General features: G+C 45.0%; 1 long non-coding RNA gene across 1 annotated transcript; it reads left to right on the top strand.

Annotated features, from left to right (window-relative positions):
* The first annotated feature begins 3,422 nt into the window (after window positions 1-3,422).
* Window positions 3,423-16,081, top strand: LOC144138738 (uncharacterized). Its single transcript, XR_013315956.1, has 5 exons — window positions 3,423-3,510; window positions 3,575-3,652; window positions 9,436-9,495; window positions 11,918-11,973; window positions 15,679-16,081. It is a non-coding gene; the product is annotated as an uncharacterized LOC144138738 (long non-coding RNA).
* The last annotated feature ends 2,829 nt before the right edge of the window (window positions 16,082-18,910 follow it).

The raw sequence follows: 18,910 nt of genomic DNA on the forward strand, positions 1-18,910 counted from the left end.
CCAATAAAACATACATAGTAGTAGTAGTAGCTTGGGGTAAACAAGCTTGCTCACTGGGCAGATCAAAATGGTTTTAGACTTAATACTGGGAAAACTACCTCCGTCATCTTTTCAACGAGGCGTGGTATCACCCAATCCTGACATTGAACTGAATAGTGACTTGATTCCTGTAAAAAAGGAACACAAGCTTTTAGGCATTGTCTTAAACAAAACAAAACTGACATTCATTCCTCACAACAAACTCAAACATAAATGCCTTGAAACAATAAACATTCTAAAGGTCCTTTCACCAATCCTGTGGTGTGGACAAGCAACTCCTCTCCCGTGTCTTTACAAGCTTGGTGGGGTCCTGCTTGGACTATGCAAGTGTGGTATGGTTCGGCAACAAAAACTACTGAAAATAGCAGACCCGGTGCTGCACTTGGGGCTTCGCCTCGCGTCGGGCGCTTTCCGCATTAACCCCATACAAAGCCTATATGTCAGGTGCAATAAATGGTAAATTTCGTCAATAACCGACCATCCTTTCAAACTTTTATTTATTTGTGATACACCCATGTCCCAACTTCTAAATTGTCCATCTATTTCTGCTCCATTCTCGCATAGAATGAGAGAGGAAGCGTCAGAAGTAGCCGACTTTTTCAGACACCTGCAAATCAGCTTTTTGACTTTTTACCACGGTGGCAGCATCATCCCGTGTCATGCAAGTTGTCCTTTGTGGAAATTGATAAGAAACGAGTGCCGACAACTGCAATTCTGCAGCACTTCTTGTTTCTTCGAGAGAAATACAAGTGGGCAGTATTTTTAGTGATGCATTTGGGACCGCCCTTACCTTGTCGTGTGCTGCGCACGGACCACAATTGACCCTGAACGCCAAAAGCAGAATTTTTGAGGGAGAACCGTACGGCATTTTTGTGGTTCTAAATCACATAGTCCAACATGAAATCTCCAAGGCCATCATCTTCACAGATACTTTGAGCGTTGTTTGTGCATTAGTATGTGAGTAGACTTGTAAAAATCATTTTATTTATTTAGTCCATAAAACCATTATGTCAGCATATGAATTAATTCTTGAAGTGACCATGTGCTTGGTGCCAGGTCATTTGGGGACTGCCGGAAACGAGACAGCGTATCAAATGGCCGCTGCGCTTCTTAATAATACAGTGAACATAACCATACCTCACACTGATCTTAAGTCACACATTGGATAACACCTTCACAAAACATGGCAAGCACACTGGAATGAACTGACAGACAACAAACCACACCTAATAAACCCTCTATGGGGACTATACACCACTGACACACGCAGCAGACACACTGAAGTTGGCTGAGCTAAGTTATGCATATGTCACGCCCATGTAACACACTCCTACCTGCTCACGGGATCTCCAAGACCCCTGTTTAGCAAGTGTGGAGTTGGCCTATCCGTGACCAACATACTTCACTGCAAAGAATACGACACAGAATACGACACAAACACTTCACCCAAATCTGCAGACAACACACCCCACCACACCGAGCATTTTTCCTGTCTGGCAATCTCATGTTCCCTGTCAGGCGTGTTTTCAGCTATTTAGCAGAAGCAAAATTTGTAGACCTAATTTCATACCACGCATAATCAAACTGGCCTTCTTGACCAGTCATCCTCATTGTCTTTCACTTAATTTCACTTTTGTTATTCTAATCGATTTTAGTGTTGACCTCTTCATCCCTCATAAATAACAACTGTTTCGGCACTCTTTGCCCCAGTCAGGCTTGCGCCATTAACACCCAACCACCATCATCTTTCTCTCGGGTGAAGGAATAATCAACTACAAAAAAATTGACTACTTGGCTGAGGCTGATTTTTAATGAAAATTTCTTATCACACACAGCCACAGTTTGTCCATCAATAATGAGGACAGCGCTGGGGTAGTTTTCCGTGACACCCAGGGGCTTCATCTTTTAAGTGCGAATGCACTTTATGAGCGACCATGAATTCCGGCGACCGCCGTCCGTCCACATAGCAACAGCTGCGGGTGCGCGCGCTCCTCGTCTTCCTTGGCAACGGGGGGAGATGGGCGCGTGCTGCCTGGCCGCTGACATGGCACATACCCACGTTGGGGGATTGGCCAGGAATCTCCTCGTCTTCCTTGGCAACGGGGGGAGATGGGCGCGCGCTGCCTGGCCGCTGACATGGCACATACCCACGTGGGGGATTTGCCAGGAATCGGGCGTGAGAAGGGCTAATGCACCCACTTAAAGGAGTACTGACACGAATTTTCAAAGCTGAGATCCGCTCTAGCAATCAAGTACAACGACAACACAAATAGGTGTTTGTGCATGGCACATACCCACGTGGGGGATTGGCCAGGAATCGGGCGTGAGAAGGGCTAATGCACCCGCTTAAAGGAGTACTGACACGAAATTTCAAAGCTGAGATCCGCTCTAGCAATCAAGTACAACGACAACACAAATAGGTGTCTGTGAATAAATGCATCTTTCTTTCTTTGTAGTTGTGTGTGTGTGTGTGTGATCTCTCTTTCGCGAACATTACCGAACCGCGCAAATTCAACTCGTGCATTCGCACTTTCACATTCTTCCCCTCGGGGAAATGCGGGGAAATTTTTTTATAGGCAAAACCTCTCCGCGAGGCACCCTAATTATAAGCCCAAATCTTTCCCTGCGTCCTGCACTCTCAGCTATGTTTTATTCATCTTTTATGGATTAATCATTGGCTCTATACAACAATTTTACATTACAATTTTTTGACGAAATCATGCAGCATAAATATTACTCGCCTGCGTCACAACACACTTTTTTGGCGCTCTTTGAGACATTAAACACAATCATCATCATCATAGAGAAAAAGGCCTCACATTTGGGCAAGTTTGAAAGATTGTTTTAATTTGGGAATTTTTAATAAAAGAAATTTTCTCTGCAAGCCAAACATGGATATGTTCATTATGCAGAGTATTGATATGAAAAAAAAACTAATGTGATAGCTCCAGTAGCTTTCATTTTACAGTTAGAAGTTTTGAATTTGCTGTGAAACTCTCAATGCCCCAGTGACACCAGCCAGCTTTGGGAATTTTTGGGAGGAAGGGTGATTTTTTTTTTCATGAAATGGCTGCACAAGGAGCTATATAAAATTCGACCGCACATGCCTGTTCCATCTCTCGTGAAAACACTGAGTGGCATGTGGTCGTGGTCCAGGGTAGTTGGCATTTGGGTTTGAGGGCTGCGCATTCAGCAACACTTTTTTCTAAGTGCCCTGAAATAACCTGCTTCTCTGAAATGAAATGATTCATCACTATGTTGCACAAGCCACTTCCATGTACTGCATTTATCGTTACATTCAAGATGTAACTATATTCTGCTTGCTTTTTCACTCCACGGGTTTTCCGTGTAGCTCTTGACCTACATTTAGCTTCCCTCTAAGCACACAGTCTGGTCTTTCAGATGCTTCGTGAAAGCTTGGTAGAGCAAGAGAAGTACATGAAGAGCATGGAAGACGTGATGACCTTGTCGGTGAGCCCATCTTTTGGTACTTGCCTAATTTGTTGCCATCAACCACCACACTTAATTTTTTCAGAGCCCATTTAAAAACAAGACACACCTTGCGGTGAAAGGGCATACTGAGTGCCAGAGACGTATTAAGGCTCTGGAGGACGTAAGTATCAGAGTTCCTGTAATTCTTGTGCCTCCCGAACTTTAAAGGGACCATAAAACCAAAATACAGGTTTTGTTCATAAAGGGGATTCACAAGGAGGATAAAATCCATCCAGTCCCTCTCCGCACTGTGTATCGCGCATCCGCACGTCACACCTCTGTTCATATAAATGTGCAGCTGGCGCAAGCGCAGGCGGCTAACCGTCGGGAGCAGCGCTGCTGGGATTGAAAACGGTGTGTGCAAGCTGTACAGACGGTCCCCGCCTCATCAGGGAATCCTTCGCTGTTGACGCAATGCTTCTCGCCCGTCTGGCAACTCTGCTTCCTTTACTATAGGTGCCTTGCTCTTATCTGAGTTGCTGCTGATGACGAATGTGGTTGCTTTGCCAGGTCTGAGATTCTGGCTGCCATGTGGTGGGTGCTGCCGATGCGCCGAGTCATTACACTACTTATTATCGGTAGTGGGAAAGAGCGATCTTTGTGCATTAAACTAAAGCATTTTGCCAATGGCACAAAAATCCCCGCTGAGGCCACCCCTCGTCCCAGCAGCGCTGCTCCAGAGGGCCCGCTGCCTGCACCGCCTGTGAATGTGCTCGCTGCCCCCATGTTTACTGTATTTACTCGCGTAATCCTCGCACCCCTAATGTGAGCCACCAAAACTTGGATTTTTTGGTTCCTCGCATAATCCTCGCACCCCCCACTTTGCAGTGGCGAAAGTTGCCTGCTCGCGAAACCCGCATGGTGCACGCGCTCTCCAACGCGCGCCCTCCCCCGCCGCCTCTCCGCACTGCGTATCCAAGGCCATCCAGGCGCCCTAATAACCTGCATGGCTACTCCCTAACAGGCCCACTAACGCTGCTCACACTGTTCTTGAGCCGGTTTCGCGTGCGCGCAACTAGACGGCGTTCGCGCAGCCCGCTGTCGTGTCGTCGTCGTGGTCCCGTCGTTGAGCAACAGCAGTCAGTGAGTCACTCGCGTCAACGGTGGATAGCTCGCTGCCATTTTGAGAACTTTTTGATCTTTTTGTTTTGTGCTTGGTGCCGATCTTTTTGTTTTGTGCTTGGTGCCGCTTTCAAATTGAAAGCGATAGAGTACGCGATCGAACACGGCAACCGCGCCGCAGGCAGGCACTTCGGCGTCACCGACTTCAACGTGCGTTACTGGGGTAGGGCACGCACATGACGACGACGAGATAGGGCGCGCGCCAGAAAGCAAAGGCGGCAATTTCATGATTGCTAATCAACGGGAGACTGTTTTTGTTCCAAATAATAAAATAAAAAGAAATAGCTGCTGTTGGCAACACTGAGCTTACATGTACAAAAAAGACCGCTACATTTAGCGGGATTGGCAGGAGGCAGATTGGCAACACTGTGCACCGGATTTTTTTTCTCAGCAAAATTCTCGCACCCCTAACTTAGCATTGACTTTTCCGAAAAAAAAAGTGCGAGGATTATGCGAGTAAATACGGTACGCACGGAGGTGTAATGTGATGCAGGGTGCGGGGAGGGAGTGGATTGATTTTATCCTCCATGTAAATCCTACTTTGGAGGCTGCTTTGTCCCGATAGCAATGATGCCAGTCTGTGAAAAAAGGGACAAGCTGCCAAGACCCATTCCGATGAGTGCTTTTAATGGATCATTATGCTGATGCTGCTGATGATGATTGTGGGGATGAGGGAGGCGAAGCATCATCTTTTTCAACATCCTCCCCCGCGCGAAATTGGCTGCAAGTTTCACAGTGTGTTTACAGTTCATGGCGGGAAATCAGTCCTGTTGACATGCGCTGTCATTTGATGTCCGTACAGGCAAGCAGTTTCGGGTACCTCAGCACTTCTGCTTCCACTTATGATAACGATGCTTCTTCAAGTACTGCGGCGCAGGCCTCCTGATTTGGTGAATCGCCATTGAAACCGATCCTTCCTACGCTGGTTTTGAGTTCCTGGCTCTTTGGTCGGCAGTCATGTTCCTCCGAGAATTTCGCCGTCTTCGTATCCGCTTGAAACACCTGGAGGACTTCTTTGGTATCAAAGGTACTATTTCTATTTGTCTTCTCTTTCACATTGAGCTGTTCACGACTTTGTACATCATATTCATCCCATCAATCCGCATCCTGTAGTGCCGGTTGCGTCGTGAATCTGTTTCCTTGTATGGAAAAACAGTCTTGTGTTTACTTTTCTTCCATATATTTGGTTCTCTTAAAAGGACAGGTAGCATTCGTTGCTTTGGATGTCCGATCACCTGCGGTCAACTTGTCACCCTTATGTTCGGACCCCGCATGTCTCATTTCAGTCGCGATCACTTCTGTTTCACCTGAGTAGTTGATGTACGTCGGATGGCGCTTTTTGTCTTCTGCGCAAGAAACAAAACGGCTGTTCTTTATTGGCAGTATGTCTTGCCAATTCTTTTCTGTTCTACATTGCTCATCTTCGTCTTGTTCTTCTACGAGAGTATTGTATCCTTTCACAGTTTCAGAAACAAGGATAATTCCTCGTTTCGGTGCTGTGTGAGATCAAACCTAAATCGAATTATAATAGACGTAAGAAGAGCGATTAGTTTTGACACCGGTTACTTTAATTTTTTGTTTACCCTTTGCCGATGTCACCATGGCTTCAAAGTCAAATGCCTCAAACATCTCAGATCCCAGGTTCCCAATATCCACTGTGTTTTCTACATCTCTGTTAATCGTGGTCAAGAAATCGTTTTGGTCAGTCCAAGTCTTTAAAAAACTCACGTGTAGGTGGTTGCTCGATGAGGAGGAAGCCTTCAACCCAGCCGATTACATGTCAGTTGCTCCCGCACGATCCGCCGTCTTTCGTATGGGGCCTTCATGGTCGAGTCCAGCGTCAATATAGGGATAAGGATCGAACTCCCGGGGCAGAGGTCGGCATGATCATACTGGCAGATACGCAGCCGCTAATGCGCATCCCATGTGGGTCGGCAAAGGTGCAGCACGAATGGGTGCTGCACCTTTCTTTCGATTCGTTTCTTCTTCTTAAGCCAGCACCAAGCTTTCCCAGCAAATTCGTTCAAATGGCGGCATCGTTCTTCCCCAGAGGTGAGAAGGCGGTCGAAGGCAATAAGGACAAATCCGTTCGGAGTGGCTCACCTCCGGAAGTCTTTTGGTCACAGGTGTCTTGCACCAATAATATGAAAAGGGAAAGACCCGCCGCGGTGGCTCAGTGGCTAAGGCATTGCACTGCTGAGCACGAGGTCGCGGGTTCGGTTCCCGGCCGTGGCGGCTGCTTTTCTGATGGAGGCGAAAAGCAAAAACGCCCGTGTGTACGAGATTTTGGCGCACGTTAAAGATCCCCAGGTGGTTAAAATTAATCCGGAGCCCTCCACTACGGTGCGACTCATCGCCTGCCTTGCGTCGGCACGTTAAACCCCACAATCAATCACGAAAAGGCAAAGACTTTCTTCAGGATTTATTGGCGCTGTGGAGAGAGCGATGCCTAGTTGTGGACGGTGATCCAAGCGAAGCATTCGGAACTTATGCGCGTGCCTGCACAGTCACCCGTGCGTGCCAACGTGCCACTTTTTTCTCGGTGCCTCTATCATCATTGTGGTAAAGTGGGATTTTAGGGTTTGCGTGCTACGTGGAGTGTCGAAATGACCCAGTGGCCAACGCCTCATCTGAGCAATCACAGGAAAGTGTGAATGACGGGCGGGACTGACGACGAGAAAAAAAGGAGATGGAGGTGCGCGAAGGAGGAACCGTAAAAGTGAAGCTGCTTGTTTCCGTGTCCTTGGACCTCCGGGCCGGCGAGCAGGCCTGGCGTACCTCTCGTTCCTTTGTTCTCGGACCTCCGGGCCGGTTAGCAGGCCTGGCGTACCCCTCAAGCCCGCCCCTAAGGAGCACTCCGACAGCCCCAGTACCCGCACGCCTCGCGGCGTAAACCCAAGCCGGTTAGCCGGGTAGCCTGATAGCGTGTGCACTCGAGGCTTGGCATCAATGCAATCCGACGCCGTGTGCGCTTCATGGCGTAGGCCTGAGGAGCACCACCACATCAACGGTGTCGCCCGGTCACCGACCCTAGAGGCATCTGCGCTTGGACTGGGGTGTGGTGACACGCCGGCGGGACATTTCTGTAAACTTTTGTGTCTGCAACTGTCCACGTGTCCTCGAAGTAGCTGCAAGTGTGTTGTTCGGTGGGTTTTTTGCGTAAACGGAAATACATGGGATGGTGATGGTTGTCTGAACTCTAGCCTTTTCTGCTTGAATCGACATCTGGCCAAAGAATGCCCGACTGGTTTACTCTTCTCAAGTCTGTTGAAGTTGCAGTGAATACCATTCATTGTCATTTGGTAGCATCTGCAGGTTTTATAGGTGGAGCATTCTGTTGGATACAAATGTTGCTGTAAAAGAGGAAAGACTCCAGTGCTTGCAACAGGTAGTTTCCGCTCAGCACCTCATGGCCAGCATGTGCAACTAACCAAAGTGTCTAGAATCACATACCATGTCTTTTCTTTCTGTGTTGCATTGCTGGCGCAGGGCCTGCCACGCACATTTGGGATCACAATCTTTGAACAGTGAAGTTGCAATTCACCACACAGTTTGTACGGACGAAAAATCGATGTTTAGATAAAATTTTTGCGTGTTCTTTGGGTCATCGTCACGATCAAATGAGAGGAGTAGGAGCATATTTCCTTCTGTGCCTGTGAGTAGCAAACAAAGCGCTTCAAAGAGTGTTGCCTATTGTAATGTAACAAAAAGCGCAATGTACTTGGAATAAACATGGTGTACTGGAGTCACCTTAAGACATACTATAAACTAAAGCCACGTTTCGAAGAAGCAGCTAACAAAGTGATGGCGTTTACTTCAAATACATTTATTTGGAGTGCTCGTGTTTCTAGAAACATCGAGTTAGATCGACAACACTGTCAATCAGACAAGGGAAGTCTAGGAGAGTGGTTAAAGCCTACACCCTTTCCCTATCATATATTGCCAATGCGGGTTGTGACAGAAGGAATATACACTATGCAAGACACAGAATAAGACAGTGCGGTGTTGTGTTGTTAGTAAATATAAACAAATCAGATGGTCCCATCAATATGGAAACTCCACAATGGAAAATTGGTGGCAGTGACCCAATTGCTTGCAGGAAATATTTCACTCTGGATAGCTACCACCTTTCAGTAAGTGGTAATTTGCCTGATAATCTATAACGAAAGAAAATTCTTCGTTGCAATCATGCGTGGACGCTTTTGTTGCGTAGGGTATATTAATTCACCTGTCTGCACAAGTGCTGTAGCAGTCATTTTTTCACTAGTGCTACATAATGAGCTTCCTGGGATGCTAGCTGTTCTTCTGTTGTTGATAGCAATGGCACTTGAGATTTAATTGCTTGCAGTGGAGTTCTGGCTAACCCACATGCGAGCAGTAGCTGGACGTAGGAAAAATCTGATGTGTTTAGGAGGTAGAGTTGGTGATAAATAATTTATTTGTGGAAGGTGCACGTGGGTCCAAAGTTTGTCAGCGCAGGATAGTGCTGTATTGCATTTTCCACACCGCTCACGTGGAGGCACTGTTCCTTTTTCATGTACCTTATGTGCACAGTTAAACTAGATGTCTGTTAAATGTGCGATACATAATAAGTGCTGCTATGTTCCATAGCCTCAAACTATATGCATATTTATGAGCCAGCATAATAGCTGCTTAGTTAAAAATATTACTTTCAGTCTGGCTGGCGTTGACATGCTTGTTTCATCTGTTTGACCCCTCCTTTAATTTCTTGCTCAGGTCTTTCATCGGTGTTTTAGTTTGTGTAATGCTCTCCTTTCCTAGAATTTAGCAAAAGAAAGCAAGAAGTTTGAAGACAGACTGAATGACATAAGGAATACACTGGTAAGTAGAACTAAAATATTTAAGCTATACTTCTCAGTACTGTTAGCAACCTTCAATGCACGATCTTGCGGCATTTATGTCACCTGAGAATGAGTGTGAACTCTTATTAATTTCTTACATTTTTTCTGGTACTTGAAGGAGTACTGACATAAAATTTGTAAGCTCAGGTAAAAATGTAAGTATTGCTTGTGTGTGGAGATGGATACCGCCGAGAAAGCTTAAACTGTAATCATTTCTTATAACATCTTGATCTTAGTACGTGAGAAATGCCTAAAAAGAACCTCGTCAGACATAAGCATCAGCATGTCATGAATAGAGCTTGGCAGCCAAATCGTAGGATATCGAGCAGTGCTCGGAACCTAAGGTGGCTGGAGCAGTGCACCGGGCCGTGTACGCCAGTGTGGGCTAGGTCCAACTACTTGCAACCGCCGCAGTGGCTCAGTGGCTAAAGGCGTTGAGCTGCTGACCACGAGGTCACGGGTTCGTTTCCCGGCCACGGCGGCTGCTTCTCTGATGGAGACCAAAAGCAAAAACGCCCATGTACGAGATCCCCAGGTGGTCAAAATTGATCCGGAGCCCTCCACTGCGGCGTGCCTCATCGCCTGCACTGCATCGGCGCGTGAAACCCTACTATCAATCAATCAATCCAACTACTTGCACAAGGGGCATGCCATAAAAGCCGTTTCAAAGTGTTCACAGCACGCAGCTCTTGCAGTATACGAGAGTTTCGGCCCATCGTCTCGGTGGATATTTAAACTCCTTTTACTAGTGGCACGGGCAAGGATTCACGGAAAAAGTTTTCAGCCATATTTAAACTTTTTTGTATTTGTAACTGCTTTCATTTAGTTTCATGCTGACAAGCGTTAACATGCTGTAGCTGAAGCTAGCTATACTGCTCCACTGTTGCCGTTTGCATCTTGTTGCTGTGTGCCGAACCATATGCAATATATTAGGCCGTGCGGACACTGCTGACCGAAACAGTGGGTCTCTCCATTTGTCTCTCCATACAAGGGAACAGTGGGTCTTATTGCATTTGTATTTTTTGCCTTAACCATGTGAGGCTTTTGTCCTTTTTGTTACCTAATAAATTTGTTGCATTTAGTGCTAATTGGAATGTTTGCTGAGATATTTGGAATTCAATTTATTCTTAAGGAATTAATCATGAATTATAGTTCTTTCTCAGTACCTGAGCTGTAGCCACAGTTTCCTTCACATGTCTTCTGCTTAAAATCTTTTCTTTAATCACAGCCATTTTTACATATACAGGGTGTCCCAGCTATCATGCACCAAGATTTAAAAAAAGAGTAATGGCGTAACACGAAGAAAACCTAGTGCGTATTGTTTGCAGTACTGTGGAGAAGCGGACACTAATTTTTTCGTTAATTAGCCTTTACTAATTAATTGTAATTAATTATCTAACTCGAGAAGTACTGTCCTAATCACTAAAGTGTCAATGAGGCACTTGTAGGTACCCACGAGGGGCATTTAACTGCGGTATTTTCAGCGACGAAATAATTGCGTACTCATTTATTCTGACTGATAAAGAAAACCTGCGAAATATGAAAAATACCACGTGACAGAGCCTCCGCGCGCATTAACGCGCATCGTAAAGCAATGCCCTCAAACAGGTTGCCTCTGAGTTAGCCAGAATGAAATAAACAAATGAAAGAAAGAAGAAATCGCGGCCGAGTTTGCGCCTTATCTGCACACGAGCCCGCGAATCTTGCTGTTGCTGCTCCTTCGATGCATGCCATTATCAAGGTGATGCGCTGTCTGTTCAGTCGGGTGACAGGCGAAGCAGTTGCTTTCAATCAGCTTATATGGGGACGCTGCTGTACAATGCGCGCGGAGGCGCTGTCACGTGGTATTTTTCATATTTCGCGGGTTTTCTTTATCAGTCAGAATAAATGAGTACGCAGTTAGTTCGACGCTGAAAATACCGCAGTTAGATGTCCCTCGTGGGTACCTACAAGTGCCTCATTGACACTTTAGTGATTATGACAGTACTTCTCGAGTTAGATAATTAATTACAATTAATTAGTAAAGTCTCATTAACGAAAAAATTACTGCCCGCTTCTCCACAATACTGCAAACAATACGCAATAGGTTTTGTTCGAGTAACACCATTGGTCTTTTTTTAAATCTTGGTGCATGATAGCTGGGACACCCTGTATAAGTTGGTGTTGAGTAACAAATGCTTTCGTTCAACAAACTCCAATTACCATTTCGCTTTGCATAAATGGACTATAGTATGATCATTGCATGGTGCAATTCGAGGGCCAAGATTGCAGGACGCTTTCTTATGTGACCTCAGAGGCATCAGCCATTCATGCCATGGCTGGTCAATGCAGTTCTTTGTGTAATGTTTATTAGCTGTTAAAGTTTTAATTATCGTTATTCCAAACACTTTCCTATTTGACAGTGGAACCAAGGGTGGACACGCAATTACAGCTGGTGATGGATTCCACAAGGAAAAATGTACGTACACGTGCTTGTAGTATTTCTTAGAGGTTCTATTCGATGGTATCCTAGAACAAGCTCATTTGATTTTTTCTGTTCATTTGTCATTGCTCTAACCCTTCGTAGGGAATTTCTAGTAAAGACAAGACTTACAAACATTACTATATAGCAGCAGAGTATCAACGAACACTTTCTTGCGAAAGATGAATCAGATTTTATAAAGCCGGCAGTCTTTCTTCGGCTACTCGAAAGGGAAAATTTTGGTCTGTCTGTATGTCTGTTCGTGTGTCTGTAACTAAATTCAGCCACCCGGCTAGAGTGAAACAAACCGCACAATAGGTTTATATACACACCGCCAAATCTAAACGTACAGGTCTGGTGACAATGTTCATACTTGTCAACATTGTTGAACTAGAACAAAACATTACGCAAATATGGGGCAGAAAATCAATACTTAAATGATATTTGTGCAGTGCTACTTAATAACAAATTCACATATGCTGTATTTTTGCGATAGCCAATGAAATACTGCATCCACTGCATAAAAAAATTCACTTTGTCGCCTGCTGTCGCCCGTGCCACTACAGCTTATAGCGGCATTTTGAAACAGTTACGAAATTTTCCACTAGATAAGTTCCACTTTCCACTTGGAATGCATGTGCAGTAGAGCAAAGTGGTTCTATAAACGTTGAAGTAAGGCACCTCGATTCATGTGCCCCTCCGCCGTACGGCAGCGCTGGCATCGAGGCATCCGGCCTGGAGCAGTGGAACGCAGTAAATTTAAATCGACTTGAGCAAACCTCTAGCATGTTTACCTTGGGAGGAGCGTGATGGGAGAGGAATAGCATGAGAGGTGATCGGGAAAGCACAGTGAGGCATTTACTTGGCAAATATTGACGAAAGACTAGTCTTTCGTCGACATTTGCAATGAAAGAAGCAGGTACGTGGCAATTTTTTTTGGAATAAGTGTTTAGCAACACCGAAAGCCTATTTGAGGTATTCTGATTTTGAAAATGGTTATCAGAATTTCGGGACTAGTGTAATACAGTGGTGACACAGGATTTTCTTAAATACAGGGTTCTATAAGTGCCTGTTTCGTCACCTTTATTTGTCAACAGATTTGGCTGTGTTAAGATGTAAACAATGGCGTATTTGAAAAAGTGACGTAGTGCCAAAGGCTTGGGTGAAGAGCAAGCAGCTCCTTGTCGCATTTTACATAGCATCATTGCTTCAGTTTCAAAAAAAGAAATCAGGCTAGCCTGAATGGCAGTGCTGGGGCTGCTATTGCACAGCAGGTTAAGTGGTGAGTGCATCAGTAATAAGCTCATTATTTTTTCTCATTCGTCTGTATATGCTAAGGTGTTCATGACTTCCTGAGTACTTTTGAAGCATTTAGCCGGATTAGTGATCAAATTATGCCCAGAAAAGCTCAAGAGCAGACTGGATAAATAGACTGCTCTCAGGAATCTTTAGCAGAAAAAGGTCTGATCTGAACAATGCACAATTCTGCTGGTAGGAACAATGCACAACCTGTTTCAGAGAAGGGAAATCTAGTATACTGGTGTACTGACACATTCTGCATTGCCTGTATTGACTGGACTATTTCGAAGTTAATGTCGTCTAACCCCAGTGTGTAGTCTCGCCTCACAGTCGGGCTGGTGGCTTTTCAACGGAGTATAATTGTCTTGTTGCTTTTAAGTTTTTGGTGCAGATGAATCGCAAGTTTTGTTCAATAATGCATGTATACCATAATAGTCACCTTGTGAACTACCATGCAAGCTTATTATAGAATGCTACAGCTCTTGTATTGAGTGATAGTTTCAACCAAAATGGGGGGCTAGAGTTCATGTTTTGAAGCGCTGTTTCTGTGTGTGTGTGCCAAGAAATAACTCTGAGGGGCTGAGCTTTGAAGTTGTATCATGTTTTTGAGACTCATCTATGCCTTCCATTACTATGGATGCCAGCTGCTACTATAATGTAGGAAGTAGACAGCCACGCAGTCTCAAATGATGAGATAAAATGAGCGCTTCGTTTCAAACTATTAGCCACGCCACACTCAGGACCAAGGGCAGTCCTTGCATCTTTTCATTGACTCTGTTGAGTGAGGTCTTTGGTGCACCAAGCACGTGTGTCACTGGATGCTTTCTGTCAACTGTATGTGTGCCAATGAAGTGTTTCAGGAGCTCGTGAAATACAATGGCACATCAGAGGGTTCTATTCACTTTAAGAAAACTGATGTTGAAAAAGAACAGGTATGCAGGTGCATGCATATCTAGGCTCAGCATGTACACCCTTTGTCAATATATTATGGGCCCATCCTAAGACTTCTGGATCACAAAGGATTCAAAGAATCGGCTTTGCCTTGAAATGGGACAAACATATTTTAAAGCACTAAGAAAGAAAGGTGTTTTCTCTAGCCTTCCTGAATAAAAAGTTTCTGCCTCACTCAGGATGTAAGTTTGTACATTGAATTTTTTGCAGCCTGCGCGTTTCCGGCTTGGCCGACAAAATTTTGGTAAAGACTGTATATTGTGAATTACTTTTCACTGTTTGTTGTTTATAATATGCTAGATACTATCTTATTTCCATATAATACAATGTTTTGCAGTCTTTTACAGTTTTGCACCTCGCCATTCTCTTTGAAGTCTTGGTCTACAATGTACTGCTTGGTGTTTGTAATATGCTCAAGGCCATCTTATTCGCATATATTACAATGTTTTGCCATCTTTTACATTTTGAACCTCTCCATTTTATTTGAAGTCCTGGTATGCAATGGTACTGCACTGGATTTTTTATTTTAACATTACTTTGCCCACCTAAATGTTGTTCACCATTGGTGTTGCCAAAAAGCTTGCTTGTAAATAATAAAGCAAAGCAGAAATCTTCCTTTTCGCATACATGTTAGTCACAGATGAGAGTGTCACAGCCATGTCTGCTACGAGCAGTGTGGAAAGGACTTCCCAAGAAGGAATTTACGTGTTTTGTTCCGATGTCTGCTGACACACCAAAGTGACGTTTGTTTATTGCTAGCAAGCACTGTGAATGTGGTGCGATATTGCAGGGCAGTAAATGCCTTTGAGCAATGATTTCTTCCTTACAATCACATTTTCGGTGGTTTATGATTGTGTTTTTGAATTGGCAAAATGTGTTCTTTACGAATGCATAATGAGCCTAGTCACTTGGAGCTTGTTTAGTGGCTAATTCGTGTTGATTATTCACTTTACAGAGGTAATCCTTTTGTTGGCTGTCTGGTTAATTGATGTCACTACTTTGTCAGCCATCTGGCGTGCCTTCCTTTCCAAGAAAAATGGGTTTGATTGTCACTCTTCTCGCATTGTCCACTGACTTGCCTTTAAAAGATAACCAGGCCGCAACACTACAGTTAACAGATTGGAGGTACAATTTCAGTGTAAGTTGGGCAGAAATGTAATGTTTGCAGGTTTAAATTATGGTACTTAGCCTAATAACATTGAACCTAACAAGTTCACTGAGTATCTGTTGCTTGAAGGCTAAACACTAAGAGAAATCAAACATTGTGATGAAGCCACATAATCCTGGGGAACATTCACTTGGGTGCACTATAACACCTTGCGAGGTGCTTTGTACCTGCAGAAAGGCGTCAACCAACATTTGCATAAAACTAACACATTTTGTTGTGAGTTGATAAAGTTACAAGGCAGAAGCAAACCTTAACACACCTTTTGGTTATTACTCGTTGTGCAGGTTGCCCAGAAGAGTTGCAGCAGTCTGGAAACAACCGCAGGCAGAAACAGGATCTTTGTGGCTTGCAAACATTGCCAAACACCTGTTCTCTGAAACATTTTTGTTGTACTACAGACTTGTAGCTCATTTATCATTTTTTCTAGAGATGCAGGCATAAAGAGCAAAAACGACCTCGATATTTTATACACTTTTAACGAGGATTTTACAGTTCCAAGTTTTTATAAGTATCAAGTTCCTTGCACCTTTCGAAACATGCTTGTATTTGCAGTTCTAGTACAAACAGCATCTTTGTACTAAATGTGATCTGTGAATTGTTTTTAATGTTCACCATACTGTATTCCAGTGCTGTACTAGTGGGTTCTTTCTTGTATGCTGAATAAAGTGCTCTACCAGGAAATACCTGACTTTCACAAGATCATGCTCGCAATGCTGGAAAAATGAATGAACCTCTTGAAAGAGGTACATGCAAAATTGACCTCAGTGAAAGCAAAAATACACTCTGGCTGCAAAACAACATAAAAAACACTTGCCAAAATTAACACACAACGAAAGACATGGAAGTGAAAAACCATCGGTCAACCAAAACAAAACTCTTTCAGTTTGCAGAGCTTTACCTAACCACAATTGTTTCGTATCTTATTGTAAATCATTGTTCTTCGAGTATTAGGAATGTTTACGTTCCTCAATGGCTGGCCACTCTTCTGTGGAGCGAACCATGCGTGGCCTACCCATCTGGCGCTAAGTTAACTGCTTGACGAGAGCCTGACCTGCGATGTGACATGATTGGACTAACTGATTGGCTCCCATGGTGGTGTGTTATTGCGACGCTTGTGTACACGTGTCCACACCAGCTTTGAATGGCGAGCGAGTGGTGTGGTTGAAGAGCATTTGGATGAAGTTCCAGAGATGGCACTCTCCCTGGCCAATCCTACGGTTTGGTGCCTGCTAAACACTTCAGCAGCCATTCAGGCATTATGGAAGCAAGGTGTAGACGAACATTATGTAAGAATACTGGGGCATATCTGCAATGGGCCCACAGCTACCATAGTCCTCCATAAGGAGAGTAGTAAAATACCTATAGGCCTCCTGCGCTGGAGTTTAGGCGACATGCAGCGCCCCTAGCGGCCGACGCCTCTGGGTAGTACAAAAGCAGACGACCCTCGCCGCCCTTCATGTGTTCGCAATTACACGCCAGAGTGAGAGCAGGTTGTGGCGTGTTTAAATGACTGCATACTATATGAAATATCCCTTAAAGTAGCTGCAGAGGCCAAACAAAATAATATCCGAAAAAAGAAGCCGATTTGTCGGCTTTCTTTTGAGCGAGCTGTCGCGGTGGTCGCGGCGTGGGACAGTATCGCCAGTTCGGGTGGTTTAACTGTTTGGCGACAGTTACAGTTTTTTCTTCTTGCGTGCGGTCGACAAAGGAAAGTTCACGAGTAGCATGAACACGGAACGGTGCTCATCTTACATCCTGAGGTAACTGCAAAAGGTTGCTTCATCGGGAGCATGCAAGCGAACGCAAGAATTGCGCAGCCGACTCAGCTGACACTGCTGGCCTGGCACCGCCTTTGAAACGAGTGGAAATTTTGTTTCGTATTTTCGCAAACTAAATGATTCTTGCGCAACGTTTTACGCCGCACTATTTACGAACGGCAGGGTACATGTATACTAGCGAGTAGTTGGGGCAATAGCGCCAATTACATAATCAAATTAGGCGCTATTAAAGGACGCAAAACACGCACCAAATCACACGCCCGCTGCCTGCAGAGATGTGTACTTCTATAACATCTGTTGGTTTTCTAGTGCAGGGGTCGTCGAATCTGAACGCCGACACGCCAGTTTTGACTTCAAATGGAGTTAGCGAGACAAGAACAGAGAATTGGCGTCCTCCAGTTGAATTGCCCCCCCCCCCCCCAATCTTCACACTTCGCCAGATTATTGTCAAATATTAAATTTTTTCTCTTTGCATTCAAAGCCCCCTCCTCCGGCTCCTCCCCCTCCCCCTCCCCTCCCCCCCCCCACCCATTTGCCGTCCAGCCCTCCGCCGTGTCGGCTGCATGGAACTCGGCCCTCATTCTAGGCTATTAAATGCGAACTGGGAATGTATGCTGCAAGAGCGTAATTAGGTTAAGTGAGAGCAAACAAGGAAAGCGAGCGGCCTCTTAGTTCGCCCGACAACTTTGTTTTACGGCCACTAATTTCGGAATCGCAAAACAGATTTCACGCTTCTGACGGTCGCGGTATTTTGTCACTGAGCCACGCAACAAAACGGCAAGCTAACGATGCACCATGCATTCGTAACGGCGACGCAAACGAGCACTGTTTAATGAAAGTGCACGCATAGTGTGCAGGTACGCAAAAGAGCGGCGCACTCAGCGGTCCGCCAGACTCCCTGGCTTTTTAAAGCGCGATCATCGCCGATTGCGTCACACTTCTTTTTTGATCGGCTGTTTTTGAGAAGTCTTTGTCACCCAGAGTATTAGTTTAAACTAGAAATTTCACTAAAATTTCACTTCGTACGACCATCGATCGGTGAACCTGCGAGTAGCAGACGCCGTCACGGTCCCGGGACTTTCGTCGGCGCTGTAAACGTGTTTAGCGCTGCAAAGCTTTTCTCCCTAATGCCACGTTGATCGCTGAAATAGATCGGACGCGTCGGGGATGAGCTGGTGACCACGTCGCAAAATAATCGGGAGCGTCGAGATCATTTTGCTTCTGTCAACACGGGATCCTATGGGACCCGCGCAGCTTTGTACTACCCGGAAGTACTGCCCGGAAGCCGCTTGCGCAGCGCCCCCTGGGCAGCGCAGGAGGCCTATAAGGAAGGGTGTCAGACAAGGGGACACAATCTCCAATGTTATTCACAGCATGTTTACAAGTATTATTCAGAACAATAGACTGCGAACAGGTGGGAGTAAAGGTTAATGGAGAATACCTCAGTAACCTCAGGTTTGCTGCTGATGTTGCCTTGCTAAGTAACTTGGGGGACGAATTGCAAAGCATGCTTAGCGCACTGGACAGTAGAACCATGTGCCAGAAAATTAATGTGCAGAAAACTAAAGTAATCAATAACCTCACGAAAGCACAGCGGTTTGAGATAGGTGACTAGGCAGTGGAAGTGGTAAGCGAATATATATACTTAGGCCAAGTGACCACGTATCCCAACCTTGAGGCAAAGATAGGTAATTAGAAAAATAAGAATGGGGTGGAGGGCATTCGGCAGACATTCTCA

This window comes from Haemaphysalis longicornis, unplaced genomic scaffold, assembly GCF_048455015.1.
Source record: "Haemaphysalis longicornis isolate Haplotype H1 unplaced genomic scaffold, Haemaphysalis longicornis Haplotype H1 scaffold_5, whole genome shotgun sequence".
NCBI classification, from domain to species: domain Eukaryota; kingdom Metazoa; phylum Arthropoda; class Arachnida; order Ixodida; family Ixodidae; genus Haemaphysalis; species Haemaphysalis longicornis.